We start from the raw sequence: 15,223 nt of genomic DNA, 5'->3' as shown, positions 1-15,223 counted from the left end.
TCTGAAATGAGTGCTGGTGCCAAATTCAGCTTATTGAGGAGGGCCTGGGGGTATTGTTTGTTTTGTTGGATGAAGTATAATTTACAGTTTCTTTAAGGAAAAATCTTCTCTCAAGCCCCCCCTGCAAAGCACAGGATTTCACTTCATGTGGATGTCTCACTTAATGCCATGACTGTAAGTGACAAAAGGTAATCAGAGATATTTTCCTGACACAGTCATTTTGTTTCCACTGGCCACGTTAAAGAGCTGCCGTTTTCAGGAAACCAATAACACTTTTCTCAACCTGGGTGTGCTTTTGATAGATTCCTCCTCTGGCTATATGTGGATCTGAAAAGGATAGCAAACAGAGCAAAGACACTCAATAATTGATTTGCTCGTATTTACCACTGTTATATAAATAACTGAACTGTAATACAATTGCATGAATTCAAATCATGTTTTAAATTAAACTATAAAGATAATTAAAAAATAAATATAATGGCAATAATGTTTTCTAGAAATAAGCAGAATTATTCCTTTATTTTATTTTTATTATATGTGATATATATAAATCACATAAAAATAGGATATTATCTACAACGCCGTGAACATTTTTCTGGTTATATTTAAAACTGCTAAAAGAAATAGGAAGATTCTTAAAAACTCACCATCTGTTCTTTATAATCCAAAACTATTTCGGGAAGATAGGCTAAAATTCTCTGTGCATCAGTCCTCTCCGCGTCCCACAAAAATGACTGAAGACTTTGGACCGCTGAAGTGCCAAATGGAGAGTTGGAGAGCCGACGGGCGCGCAGGAGATGCCAGGAAAGTGATGAGAGTTTCCTAATCAGCGCTTAATCCCCTCTTTTCTGTCTAGGTAGAAAATTGAGTTTAAATGCCGCTAACGTCTGAGAAAATAAAGCCCAGAAAATACTTATTAGAACACTTTTTTGGCGCAATTCCAAATGAGGGAAGCGCGGCAATCTGACGCTCCCATCTACAGTGTCTGTCCACTGTAGGCTATCGCCTATTGCAGTGCTTGGTCCATGGGCAGTCCTCGTCGACACCTGTTAGATCTCTCTCTCTCTCTCTCTCTCTCTCTCTCTCTCTCTCTCTCTCTCTCTCCCTCTCTCTCTCTGCTCTTCCACGTCTCTAATAAAAACTGTAGTCCACACAGCCAAATTCATGAATATTGAATTTATTGCCAACCTACAGTGTTTCTCTCCTGATTTTTTAATTTTATCCTTTAATTTTTATTATTATTTGTGATCCAGTAACAAACTGTACATTTATTTCCATGTAAACTGATTAAAACGTAGGCTGGACTGCACCGCTGCTTCCCATCTGTGTCTTGTTAGCCTGACATTCACCTGTTGTTAGAGGCAAACTCTTTACAAGCCAAATGTTTGATAAAGTGCTGCAAAACGTAGGCAGATGTTTTCATCTTCCGTGTGCCGGGGAAGGGAGGACAGAGGAGGGTGACTAAGTAAAAGCTGCCTCGGCATGATGTGTGAGGAATGGAGAGGAGACACTAAATGTTCCCCAGACCATTGTCTGTGTGTGTGACTCGCATCCCACAGCTATAAAGCCTCATTAGTGAGACACCCTGCCCCACACATTGTGCTGTTCTTTTTCCTAAAACCTTGCACACAAACACATGTAATGCCTGCACTATGGCTTACATATACATACACACAAACACACATGCACACATATAGATATATGTAGCTATACAAAGGGTTTCTCCACCATTAGTGATGGAAGGCCATGTTTTATATTCTTGTACCAACATTTTCTCACTGATGCAATGACAATATAGAAACAATGTGGTACCATGTGGGCTAAAATATGTTTCCTATAATTTTAGTTACCACCATTTCACATTCACTGGTGATCATCTTTAATTTCAGGAACATCTTGGGTAGATTTTTAGCTCATAACATCACCTGTGTCACCTGTTTGACAGGCACGATCGCAGATCTGCAAGTTTAAAGTTTAATGGCCGGAGCAAGGGGAATAGGTCTACATACAGTATTGATAACCCCATTTTCATCAACCACCACCTCTTTGACCTCCCTCTCCTCAAATATGATGACCACTGTCTGGCAATATAGGGATCATCTGACCTGATCCCACCAGACATAGAGAGGCGGATAATCACAGACTTTTAAGGTGGTTTTCCAAGGATGGGTTGGATTTAGTGGGAAATTGAGGTGGAGGGCGTGGAAAGTTTGGGAAGCGATGGCCTGTGATATTTCCGTCGGGAAATGTTGGTAGAGCTGAGCAGCGCAGGGACAAGTTAAATGCTGTGTCAGTCCCAGTTTGCGGGTCAGTCAGTCTGGCCCACTAGAACAGTGCTCAGAGGTCCTAAGCAGCATGGGGCAGATAATCATCGCCAACAGTCAGAGGCAATATGCTCAGGATTGGATTTTTAAAGCCTGTTAAAATATTACTGAGGTGATTAATATTGAAATATGCGCATGTCTTTCAGCTGTCTGTCTCCCCCTCTCTCCCTATTCTCTTCTTGATTTGTTCCCCTTAGTATTCACACCTACCTAATATTTGAACATTATGCATTATGTTGATGAAATGTGTGTCTTTAATTCAGTGCAACTGCGTTATCATATCAGTTGCTCTAACTGCACTGTGACACACACAGTCTCTACTGTCACCAATAGCAAAAAGAGTCATATAGGAGAATTAGTACTGGGCTGTTTGAGTTATTAGCTTGTTTAATAATTAATTTCATATATTATGATACACCAAGCATAAATCTCTGTCTTTTGTGCAAACACCTGCATAATTTGAGATCTAGCTTTTCTCTCTTTTGTTCTGTGTAAACAAGAGAGGAGCAGGAACTTATTTATGGCCAAATTACTCATGTTATATTTCTCTTCTGCTATGGCTGGTTTGTCTGCATGTTTCCCTAAAGACATACTAATTCTTCAATTCAGCCATCCACAGCAACATTTAAATAACTCCACACTTTTAATTCTTCTAATTTATGAAATGCATGGCACAAAACAAACCCGATGTTTCTTGCGAGCGGAGTAATAATGCGCTGAACCATCTCAGTCAGTGATATATGTCTCATACGTCATACACAGGTATGTGACATATTGTGTTTTGCTTTGAGAGAGTGGCACCGTCGCACAATCCACACAAGCGCAGGGAGTGTGACCAACACATACTGAGCATCAGCTCTGAGGGATGATGGCATATCGTCCCCAAGAGGCACATATAGCTGCCGGAGGGCCGCCACTCCCAGGGGGGCCACTGCTCACGTCTTCCACGGTTAACACTGACAGGAATCCAGCTATCAAGCTCCCTTTCTTTGCTATGTAGATTACTCTCTTGTAAATCAATTTAGAGGTCATTAGGGATATAAAGAGGTGATTTGGGACAAGTCTAAAACCAGCGAATCTACAAGAAATGTACAGCTGAGGAAAGACAACCACATCGCTGCATTTAAAGTCATGTCTGCATACGAGGCATAACATGTAAATGTAGATACATCTGATACATTTTGACCCTTGACAATAAGGCTCCTGTGAGATATATCATGGTGTATAAAACAAAAGAAATGGAGGTCTGGTCACACAGAAAATATGTCACATTTTTAGCGAGATAATTCAGAGATCAATATGAAGTTTGTTTATTCAGGCCCACTAGCCCATGTGTCACATTGCTCCTGCACTCTAATATGAAATGCATTATTTTCTCCCTGACTTACCTGAGCATGTGTGCTTACCGTACAGTAAGTGTATATTTGTAAGCAGCACGTGCAGTTGTGGATGTGTCTACATCCTGGTGCTGTGCTGTTTCATTAGGCTCTGATTATGGGGCTTGATGCAGAGTGACAGTGCACAGATTGAGTTGCACAGCCACTCTAATTCTCTCTATTAATAACAACCCTCCACACTGCCGTCCTGAACTACATTTATTAATCACAATTTGTCATCTGTCCAATGCTCCACCCTCTCCTTCTCCCTTTTCTCTCGCCCTCCCTCTCTTTAGCTGTGTTCTCCTCCTCCTCCAGCAGGGCCTGTTATCCCCTGCACCCCCACCCCCCACCCCCCACCCCCCCATACCTCCTCCCACCCCTCACCCCAGCTCCGTTCGCCTTCAGCTCAGAGACATGGTCCAGCATACAGAGGGATGTTCTCACTCTCCTCCCTCACACTCTTCTGCTTGCTCACTTTAACAGCACTCTGGAAGGAGTCTGATTAATCAAAAGCTCTCCAGCTTTAATTGGCCAAATAACAGTCAACAACCTGTATTGTGTGGACTGTTCTGGTGGCAATCTACCGAAGATTATAATAAATTGTAATAAAACAAATCTCGATATGCAATCACAGAACAGTTATGATGCTCTTTGCTGGCCCTGCAAACCTTGTACAACATGATGTATCATTATAGATATGTTCAGCCATTCACTGAGATAACATGCAGTGGTCCTTTGGAACACATTGATTCTTTTTTTTTGCATTAATCCCAGCTATCTGGAATTTCTGTGTACACAAATTGTTGTCATTTAATCAATATCTATGCTGGGATATGCACACTGTATTATCGCATTATTGGTAAGAAAATATTCCCATAACTAAAATTACATTTCAGCCCATGTCTCAGTCAAATGGCCCTTGACCCTACTCAGAAAGATGATTTATGAGTAAGCCAGTCCCCTAGGCCCTGCTGTGCCACTCCAGTTTTCAAGCTGCGTTTATGCTCATTATATTGACACTTTTAGGATATTCATTTATCCTGGTTTCAAATTTCATCACACAGGAGAAGTTTGTTTCTCCAGAACTTACAAGCATGTACAAACATGTTGATGCAGTCAGATTGTTCAGTGTTCAGCACGTCATAAAAGCAATGCCTCCACTGCTGTTTGTTGAGGAAGTGGCGGCGGTGTTCTTCTAATTACACCACCCAAACACTCCTCAGCGGTAGTCACCACTACCCACAACACCCTCACACAGAACCAGGGTCCCTCAATTGTTTTCTTTGAGCAGAATGGGTGTTTGGGGGAAACAGAGGCGATTTTCATGTGCAAATGTCAGTCAGTCCGCTCCCAGCAATCACAGGCCCGTCTTCTCCAGAGATCAGGGCTTGAGACACAGCCTGAATAATTTAGCAGCTCTGTGCCACCGTGCTTTAGGGTCGCAACCTTCCAAAGTGATGACAGAAAGACATTGGCTGACTTCCCCTCCCATTCACTCCCATTACCACTTATTTACCGTTCCTGATTCTAAGCAGACAAAGCAGAAGGCCACGTGGGGAAGAAAAATCATCAGCGCTGTATAAACTGTGTCTAAAAGCAGAGCGCAACCAAACAATGACATTTTCAGAGCATCCCCAAGTTGGTGGCGATCCCCTCCTGTGCCACACTGTGAAATAAACACACACACTCCACACATGATCACCCAAGCCAGCAGTCACAGACAAAAGAGATGATGGACACACAAACAGAAAAGGTCAAGAAGTGACACACAGCCACACATCAGGGACAGATGTCAGAGCCAAAACCTTACCGATGTATGAAAAGTATGGATTAAGATTCAGATAGTGATGGGAATAAAAACATCCAAATCTTCCATTTCAGGAGGAGGAGAGATTACAGTGATTTTTGAGGTATGACAAGGAAAGCATGGAGACATAGAGGACAGAGTGAAAGAAATTGATCCGTCCTTCCTTACAGACACACTCTACATTTCTATCATTCAGAGGGAGACAGACAGTGCTTGGTCTGACAAGGGTGGTCATCACTCGTCTGCAGCAGGGCTCTGACAGCAACATGACGAGGATGAATGGACTGTCGGCTATTCCAACCAAGAAGCATGTTGTTGGAGGAATGATACATTTATCTGCCTCATAATTTCTTTCAATCATGATCAAGTCTTTCACATCACCTGTTCAATTATCCTTCAGTTCTTCCACATGTGTATTTTTGGCCACACATCCTGCAATCTAGATTTTGTATTTCTCATGTCACCACCAGAACTTTTTCCCCTGAACTAACCGCAGAATTCATATCCACTGACTAAATGAGCATTGATTTGTGGTCTTCAGAAAACTACACACGTGGACATTTAAGATACAGACACACAAAAACAGGCATGACTCCACAGAGTGTCTCCACAATACAGGAGGATATTATTGGAATGTAAGGAAACAGCAGTGAATTGTGTATTAGTGATGCAGTGGGATGTTCCCATAGAGATGTCAATTGTGATAGCCTATTAGTCCAGCTGGTGAGATGCAGGATCGCTAAGAAACACCGGGAGGAATGAACGACACGTCTCGCTTTTCCCTCCACACCTCCCTCTAACCTGTTGTCATGCACCGCAGCGATACAGTCAGGCAAGTCAAACCTGGTCTGGTCAAACTGCATTTATGAAGAGTTTAGAGCGTCACCGGGCATGTGGTTTGACCTCATGTCACGGGAATGCGTTACAAGGGCAGGCAGAGGGAAGGGAGGACACGAGAGATCCCTCTAAATTATTGAGAGTGATTATTTGGTGACTTATGGTTGGTGGCTGTCAGGGCCGGCATGATAAATTGTGCCAAGCAAGAATTACACTTTCTCGTTTCTCCACTGTCTATTTATCTGCCTTTCTCTGCCTGACCACCCCTTCTCTACCGTACACTCATCCCTCTACCCCCTCTGTCATTGTCCTAGTGAGTTCTCAGAGTGACCTCTGGGGAAGCATGTCCTCAAAAGTCCTATAATTAAGAAGCATGTATGATAACTGTAGCATACACCACAGGTTTTGTTATGCTTTTTTCCTTTCACTTACAATTTGGCATTTGGCTGACAATCTAATTCCGAGCTAAACTCCTTGACGTGCCAAGAGCCTGTACAGATTTGTTGCAGAAAAAAACAGAAGCAGTTATTTTTTTATTCTGTGGTGATATGGAGATGCTTGAAAAGATGAGTTTTCAGCAAATGGTGGACGATGGGGTGTGACTCTGCTTTTCAGACTAGAGAGGGAAGGTCATCGTACCTTTGGGGACCCAGCAGGAAGAGGAGCAGTGACCATGTGGAAAGATGACCAGGGAAAGGAGAGCTAAATGGCTGGCAGCGGCCGATGCATATAGCCTTGGCCTTGAGCTATGGGAGTGTGAGTTTTTACAACAGCACCAGGTTTTTAATTTCTCTACAAACAGCCAGAGGCAGTCTGCACAAGAAGAAGGAGACAGGGGTGATTTGATGAGGATGAAAATGAGGCGGACAGCATCATTCTGAATAAGCAGTGTAATGGAAAAATTCTACTTCTTATACTTTATTTTAACTTAGATGTGTGTAATGGAAACTCTTGACCTGTTGACCTGTTCAAACCGCTGCTTAAGAATGCAGAGGTAAAATTGTGTTATTGTGTAGTTTGACATTTATTGGCAGTTGCTTTGTCTGGCTTCATTTCCACCTTCAAGTTGAGACTCAGACATGTGATGTTGCAGGTATAAATGTGACTGCTTGACTTTGTTCGGGGTCTCCCTGTCTAACTAATTAACCCTAACCCTAACCCTAACCCTTATGTATAAGTGTGTGGAATAAAACTGTAAAAGACAACTGCTCTTTGTGAATCCGTTTTTATTACAGAAATTTCTGTGACAGCAGCGAGGCCTGGAAGAAGGATTTTGGAGGGTGTTGGAAGAGGGAGTTGCAAAGGAAATGATTAAAGCTCGAACATGGAGCTGGGTTGAGTCCCCAGTCTGATGCAGCTCACATTGTAGGTGGAGTTCACTTAGCGAATAGATAAACTGATGGATGAGTGGATGCGCGGTGCAGGGACAATCTTGACTTTGGGTTGAGCCCATTAAAGCTGAGAACTCCTCTCTCAATGAATAATAAGAACATGAAGTTTGAGGTTGTTCTAGACTTCACATGGTGTATGTTATCCTCTTGCCTCTCCTCGAGCGGCTTTGTTTTCCTTTTTATTGTGCACATATCAGGAGAACCATTTCCCATTTTCTAATTGACATTCCCTGTTGCATAATGTTTCTAACTGACTGATCAGGTATCAGAGATGGAGTTCTTTGTGTAAATGCAGTCTGAATAATTCATACAGGGCTGTCAGAGAGAGAGAGAGAGAGAGAAGGGGCATTTTAGAAATCAGCTCGCTAGGCCCCTGACCATGAATAATTGATCTGAACTGATTAAAGTTTGCCGTGATTACCCCTCACCTCCCCAACAGATAAAAATGCCACACCTGTGTTTGCTGTCTCTTTACTTATTCTCCTCCTTCTCTCCATTCTCTCACTCAAACATGTTTCAATTAACCACATGTGATCGCGCTGTGTGTGGTGGAATGTGAGACACGTCAGCATTGTTCCTGTCGTATATCGTCAGTTTGATTTCCAGCAACAAGCTGGACCAGAATTCGGTTCATTAAACTAAGCGTTTGTATTCAGAAAACAGTATTGTGCTACTGTCCCTGATGAAAAATACAATTAATCGATGCTCTAACTGAAATTTTGAATATTCGACCTTGATTAGCAGCTGTTGAAGTGCTGAAAAACAAATTTCTTCTCCTCCTCCTCTCCCCTCAGGCAGTAGAACAGATCCTCACATAGCCACAGACTCCATCTCAAACACGACTGTAATTGCAACAGGCAAACTGTCTGATATGCTGTAACACTTAAAGATACTGTGCTCCCAGCAGAGCTATACCTTGATCAGCTTGTCTCCACTCGCTCTGTCTGCACATCTGATAACACACATGCACACGGACACATAGCAGGCTCATTCTGCATTGGGATCTCCTCTCTCTGCTCTTAACCTTCAAAGTCCAACTAAGGATGGCACTTTGATCTGTGTTCCAGAGCCGAAGAAAGAAATGCGTGACAGAGAGCGACTTGAAGGAGGAGAGAGGCAGGGAGCGGGAGGGAGTGTGGGAGAGTGACAGCTAATGACAGTAGCTACAAGCTGTGACCTTTAGAGCGATCACACAAGCATGACGAACCAGGCTCAAGGTGACAGAGAAACGGGCTACTTTGGAAGAGGATGTTAAAGACAACAAAGCTTTGTGTGTCTGTGGTTTATCCATGGTGTCATGATATAGAACTGGTAATGGAGATTATAGATACACACAATGATCAGTAGCACTGTATTTTTTGTCAGGGAGCAATGGCTAACTGTGTGTAAATACAGGTACAGATAAAATAATCACTCAGACAGGGCAACTGTGTAGCAGAGCAGCACCATTATTTAACTTTATTTATCCAGCAAAGGTCAACTGTGCACACACTCTCTGCTCCACATTACCAGTTCAGTTATACAGCTACCACCACTGGCACACAAACACATACACATTTGTTCTGTTTGCCGCTGAGCAACACCAAAGCATTTGGGAATGGTGTGCCTTGCTGAAGGGTATGTTGATGGTAAACACAGAGCAGGAGAGTTTTTGTCATTAATTTTTGGCCCATACATTTTGCAATGTGTCCTGGGAATTTGAACTGGCAGCCTTGCATCTCTTAAGGATAGGACAAGTTGTTTTGTGTGCTTGTCTGTAATATATTTTATCTATTTTTTTCCAGTCTGTTTTTAAACAAAACTCTCATACCCACATATACAATGAAACAGTTTTTAGTCACCATAATCTTGTTTATGCTAAAAACTGCTACTTGAATTTCATTTGACCAACTGTGACTGCTGCAGCCTGTGGAGTACTTTGTGAAGACTTTGGATTTTGTCCCCCATCTCTTACAATGGAATCTGGTTTGGAAGGGATTGCTTCACAGTATTTCAGTGTACATATGGGCTTGTGAGTGTTGCTTTAATATAGACTTTGAAAAATGTGAACATATCTTTTAAACCTACAACCTGAAAATGTTTTGGACTGATTCCCTACTTTTCAGCCAGCCAATTCTTCCCATAAATATCAATATTATGTCGAAATACCAACGTGTAGAAGCTTGAGATTTGCTTGAGATTGGTAATCCATCATTATGGACCATTTGTCACTCTTTTGTTTTAAGAGGTATTCTGTGTAGAGATGCATTTGCAAAAAAAAAAGGACACTTTTAAAAACCATGTTTTGATGTAAAATATGACCAAAATTTCATTTTAGTCTCAGTCTCCTGGATTTGATCTCCACACCAGCATTTAACATTCAAGTGTGTGTTGTATGCACGTACAAGAGGAGTTTTCAAAATGGGTCTAGCTGCAGTACCATGTGAAGCAGCTTTTTCAAACTTTGCAGACCTGTGTGACCTTCAAGGCGTATGTCGAAATTAAAACACGTTGCACAACTCTTCTCCAGCACAAAGAGCTTTTTTCGCCTAACTTTTTCAGCTATCTTGCCTTCATCAGGGTGGGTAGCTTTGTCAAAAAAAGGTGAGAAATATTTCTCTTTTTCTTATTATAGAAGACCTGTTAAGCTTTTGCTGGTTCACTTTTCATACTGTACAAATGAAATAAATGGAAACCAACGGCTTCCTGTAAGATAGGAAATCAGTCTAAAAATGTATGGTACACATTAGAAAATGAACGACAATGATGAATTTTACAAATTTGTAGTTAATGGGTTGAAACACACAAAAGAGTGTGGTTCACTGTCATGTTGAGCATATCCACAAGTCATGTAAGACTCAGCAGGTCTTGACCATATTTAGTAATTCATGAATAATGAAATAATGAGTAGTGCAGCTGCCATCAAGAAGACATCTTTATTGCACTGTTTGCTCCATCACAGCGCCCTCCCTGGTCATCAATACACTCAGGTTCAGTGTGAGAATAGGCAGTCAGCACAGTAGACCCACTTATCTACAGGTTTTTTTAAAAAAAGAGGGAGGGGTGAAGAAAAGGAGGTATACAGGGAGGATGTGTCCAGCTCAGGTCCCTGGTGGAGGTTTTCAAGTGGCTTGGTGCTCTGACTGTCCTGTCAGCCCTGAGCAAACACCCCATCCTAAAAAGGAAGACGGAAAAAAAAAACTCCCAGCTAGCATCACACACGGCTGGCCAGGGCCTCACTAGCAGTCCACTTGTCTGCTCTCCCCTCCGCAGAGCCTTCACAAGAGATGGGAGGAATACTAAGAGTGCAGGCATAGATTTTCTGCTGGAGGGGGGGGTGGTGGAAGAAGGGAGGGAAGGCTGTTGGAGGGTGGTGGGGTTGACTGCCCACATCAAACTCCCCTCCTTTTCTCTCACCCCTCTCCCTTTCTCCTCTTCTCCTTCTCATCTGCCTGGCTCTGGAGGGACCCTCTGTTTGTCAGCCAGGCAGTGGAGCGTCTCCCTCTAACCCCACCTCCTCCTGGTTCTCTGTCTTTTCCCTTTTCTTTCTCAGTTTCTCTCCGCCTCCCTCTTGCTCTGTTTCTCTTGTCCTTTCACAATCCCTGTTTCTTGCTTTCCTCAGGTCTGTTAAACAGCCTCTCCACTCCTCCTTTAAGGGAGAGCCTATTGATAAAGTCAATAAAGGCCGGAGACAGAGTGAGATATGATAGAGGGTGTTTAACAGGGTGGGGTAGCTGTGTTCTAAAGCAGTAGGAGAGATGGGATGGGAATTCATTTGGTGCAAAGAAATTATTTTAATTAGAGTGGTAAAGGCAAAGAATTATTAACAGCAAGTCGGCAAACGAGAGACACAGAGTAACTGGCCAATAAAGCAAAACAAGATGTGTGCAGGATTTCAAACACAGCAAAATGCTGAATGCTGCGTCTTTACAACATGTACTGAATTGCTGCAGGTGTGTCACTTGATTGGCTAGATAGTACTTCTCACGTAAGGGATCAGATCACCACATTATTTGCACGCAAGTGGCATTTAGCCAAGAAGATAGTTTTGGTTTTGTTTGTCCAGGTTTTGAGATATCCATCTTTGAGATTTCTGCCTCCACCTCAATACAATGAAGGCGAATGGGATTTCTTTTGTGGTGCTCACAGCAGTGAAAAATGACACTGAAAAAAATTCTACAGCAGCATCCTTCCACAAAACAGTCTGTCTCTGAATCAGCCACAGACTTCATTGTCAGCAGGTTTTATCCTTCCAATGAAAACTGTCATGGGAACACAATTTGTCCACAATCCTGCACAAATTAAACCAAAAACTGTCTGCATGGTTACATACCACTAGAGGTAGGTGAGATTTTCTTTTTTTTTTTTTTTTTTTTTGTTAATTTGGGTAAATCTACCCCTTCACTTCAGCCTCTCATTTTGTAATCTGAATTGATCAGCTCCGTCTCTCATTTTCTCACCGGGCAGACCTCCCCTTCATCCATTTTCACCTCTCTTTCTCTCTTTCCTCTTTCTGCTTCCCTGCCTCCTTTTCAGGCCCAAGCTCGCTCCACACGTGTGCCAAGATTAGAGGGAGAATGTTGGGCTCTATTGATTTCTGAAGCTGTGAGATGACAAGTTTGGTCTCAGATCACCCTGTTTACATCTGATTCACTGCAAGCCGCTTGTGGTCAGAGAGAGAGGGAGGAAATGGGGAAGGAGAGAGAAAAGGCACCAGTGTTCCCCTTGTCTGAAAAAGATGGTAACCTGTAATTCTGTCATGCTGTATGTACAGGCATTCATACTCTGTTTTATCTATTTATTTAGTATATTGTTTAGGTTTGTTTGTGATAGTGCCCGAGGCAGTAAATTGTGGCACACTGCTGAGCTGCCAGGTCAGATTACAGCGAATTCTGAAACAGAGGAAGGTGAGTCACAGTGGCATTTGGAGGAGGAGGCCCCTATGGACAAAATCCATCACGCCTGCAGATGTGGCCTGCAGCTGGGCCGGGTGGATCACAAACAGCCACAACAAGGGAATCGCTGGAGATAGGGTAAGGGGGTGGCATTGACTGCGTCACTACAACTCAACACCATCCCATTAAAGGATGTGGGTCCTCTTCCACATATAGACATCCATCCCCACTGCAGACAGGGAAAATGAAAGGTTTGGTCCCTCTCCGAAGAATTTGACTTGACAATATTTTCTGATCTGTCTGTTTTTTGTCAGACAAACTCCTGACTCTGTGTGACCTTAAACCACTTAGCTTGTTTCCCCTTATTCTTTGAAGCAGCTGACACAGAAAGAAGTGTCACATACAGTTTGATTTCTATACGGGTCCATTTCTGTGAGACACACGTGACAAACATGCATCTGTTTCATTTTGCTCACTGATCAGCCAGGTGTGTAGCATTTTTATCCTTCAGGGTTTGATGCTTCAGTGGATGTTTAAATCAGTCTTAAACATGGTGTTAGTGTCACTGAAATGTGGACATTAATGGCTGACAGTCTATTGACTGGCCTGCCAAGCCTTGTTAAACCAACTGGCAGCTATTCCAAGACAAAAGCCTACATCGCATCCTTTTATACTGACAACAAACTTCCATCCTCCCCTGCAGCTATTTATCCACCTTTCAATTCATGTCACCTTTCATTTCTCGCTATTGTTTTCAGCTGTCTTCTTGCCTGACCCCCGGTCTCTCTTGAAAGATGCATGTGGATTTCTGGCAGCTTGCTGGGTTTCCTTTTTTCCAACCAACATGCCACGATGCTATGAGTAGCCTATGAAGCTCTCTTTGAAGCTTTCTGTATCTCTCTAAACATCTCGGGCAACATCAAAGACCACACATTACAGGGGCGCCAGAGTTCAACTGGGAGCCACTGCAATTCAGGCATCATCTCTCCTTTTCCCTTCTCCCCTCTTCTCCAGGGGTCTTGTTTCTCTGCAGCGCTGCTGAAGGAGAAGAATAGCGAGCAGGGGGGGGAAAGGGAGGAGGAGGAGGCAGCTTCTCTTCCTGCGTTTGTGTCCATCATGTGTCATGGCCGCTCTTGGCTTTCATGTTCTGTCTGGCTGAGTCTCCTGCTCCAGCAGTCTCTGTTTCCTCGCTGAAAATCTGTGTCCCTCAGAGGCAGGAGACGCTCTCTCCTCTGCATCCATTTCAGCTCAGCTCAGCGTAGCTGGGCTCTGCTCTCACCTTGCTGACACCAGCTCCTCAGCAGACACCTCTCCGCTACATGGGCTCAGCTGGCTGACAGGCAGCTGTCCATACGGATAAAGCAGGAGAGGACACACACTGTACTCTGAGTCAACATCACTGCCTACTTTTCTAACACCTTTGCTATTGCAACCTCTTTGATTTAGACACGCTAACTCCAAAAAGAACATTATTTAAAATGACACTAGGTGATGTTTTTGTTGATATTTGATTTGAAGGTTACATAAATTATCTTTTTCCTGCATTTTGTAGTTTCATTCTTGTTTGTTTCTTTCACTTCAGCAAGCCATATTCATCAAAATAACGTTCAACGTAAACACAAAATAACCTCTTCACCATTCAGTTGCATTTTGCTTATGTAGAATCATTTCTCTTGCTGCATCTCAAGTGTGGCTAATTGTTGTTCCTAATATAGCCGACTTTGACTCTAACACTTGAGAAGAAGTCCATGTTTGATTACCACGGGAAAGGAAAATTCAGCCGCAGGGGGCCAAAACAAGCCAGTGGCTGATGAAGACAAATGTGCAAACACATGTTGGCCGAATTGCTTTTTGGTTGAGCGTGATCGGCTACGCTCAGGAGGACGGAACCAGGAGTTGTGATTTATAGTTTTGTGCTGTCCCTGGACCACCACTGTCTGCTGCCTCCCACTACTGTAATTACCATGTGTGTCTATTAGAATAGTCCTGCTGCCCACAATGCATCACCTCAGGAGAGGAGAGGAAAGAAGAGGATAGGAGAGGAGAGGAGTTATCGCTTCCCAGAGATAGTCTTGTTATTCAAACAGCGTTGTCTACAAAAGCATGATACAGTGGAGTGGAGAGCAAAAAGACACTGCAGATGATGTGATAAAGGTCAAAAAGAACCAGGCTGAAAGGTTGAGGGGTGTATTGTGTGGGAGAATAAGGACAGAAACAGGTATCTCCCTACAGTAGGTCATGTACGACTTTATTTGGATGCTTTAAACCACATAAATGTGTTGCTTAAGTATACATCTAAAATCATCGATACTAAAAGCAGTTAGGTCTTCTGTAATATCACCGCTATCAATGCAATTTGGCTAAAAATACAACATCAAGGTTGTTGTTATGTGCTTTTTTTTTTTAGCTCCAACCGTGAATTTCACAACCTATTCAATCTTGTTTTACATTACATGTCCTCCTACATCTTGTCTGTATCACTCCCGATCCCGACCACTCCAAAGTCTGCTTCCACTAAAGTCTGCAGGGCTGGATTCAGTTTCCCTTGCCTTGGGCCTTATAGCATCTCCTAGTGGCCAAAATATTTCAGTCCCATGAAAATAAATGCTTT

The sequence above is a fragment of the Thunnus albacares genome, chromosome 5 (assembly GCF_914725855.1).
Source record: "Thunnus albacares chromosome 5, fThuAlb1.1, whole genome shotgun sequence".
In the NCBI taxonomy this organism is placed as follows: domain Eukaryota; kingdom Metazoa; phylum Chordata; class Actinopteri; order Scombriformes; family Scombridae; genus Thunnus; species Thunnus albacares.
Note: the sequence above shows the minus strand (reverse complement) of the source record.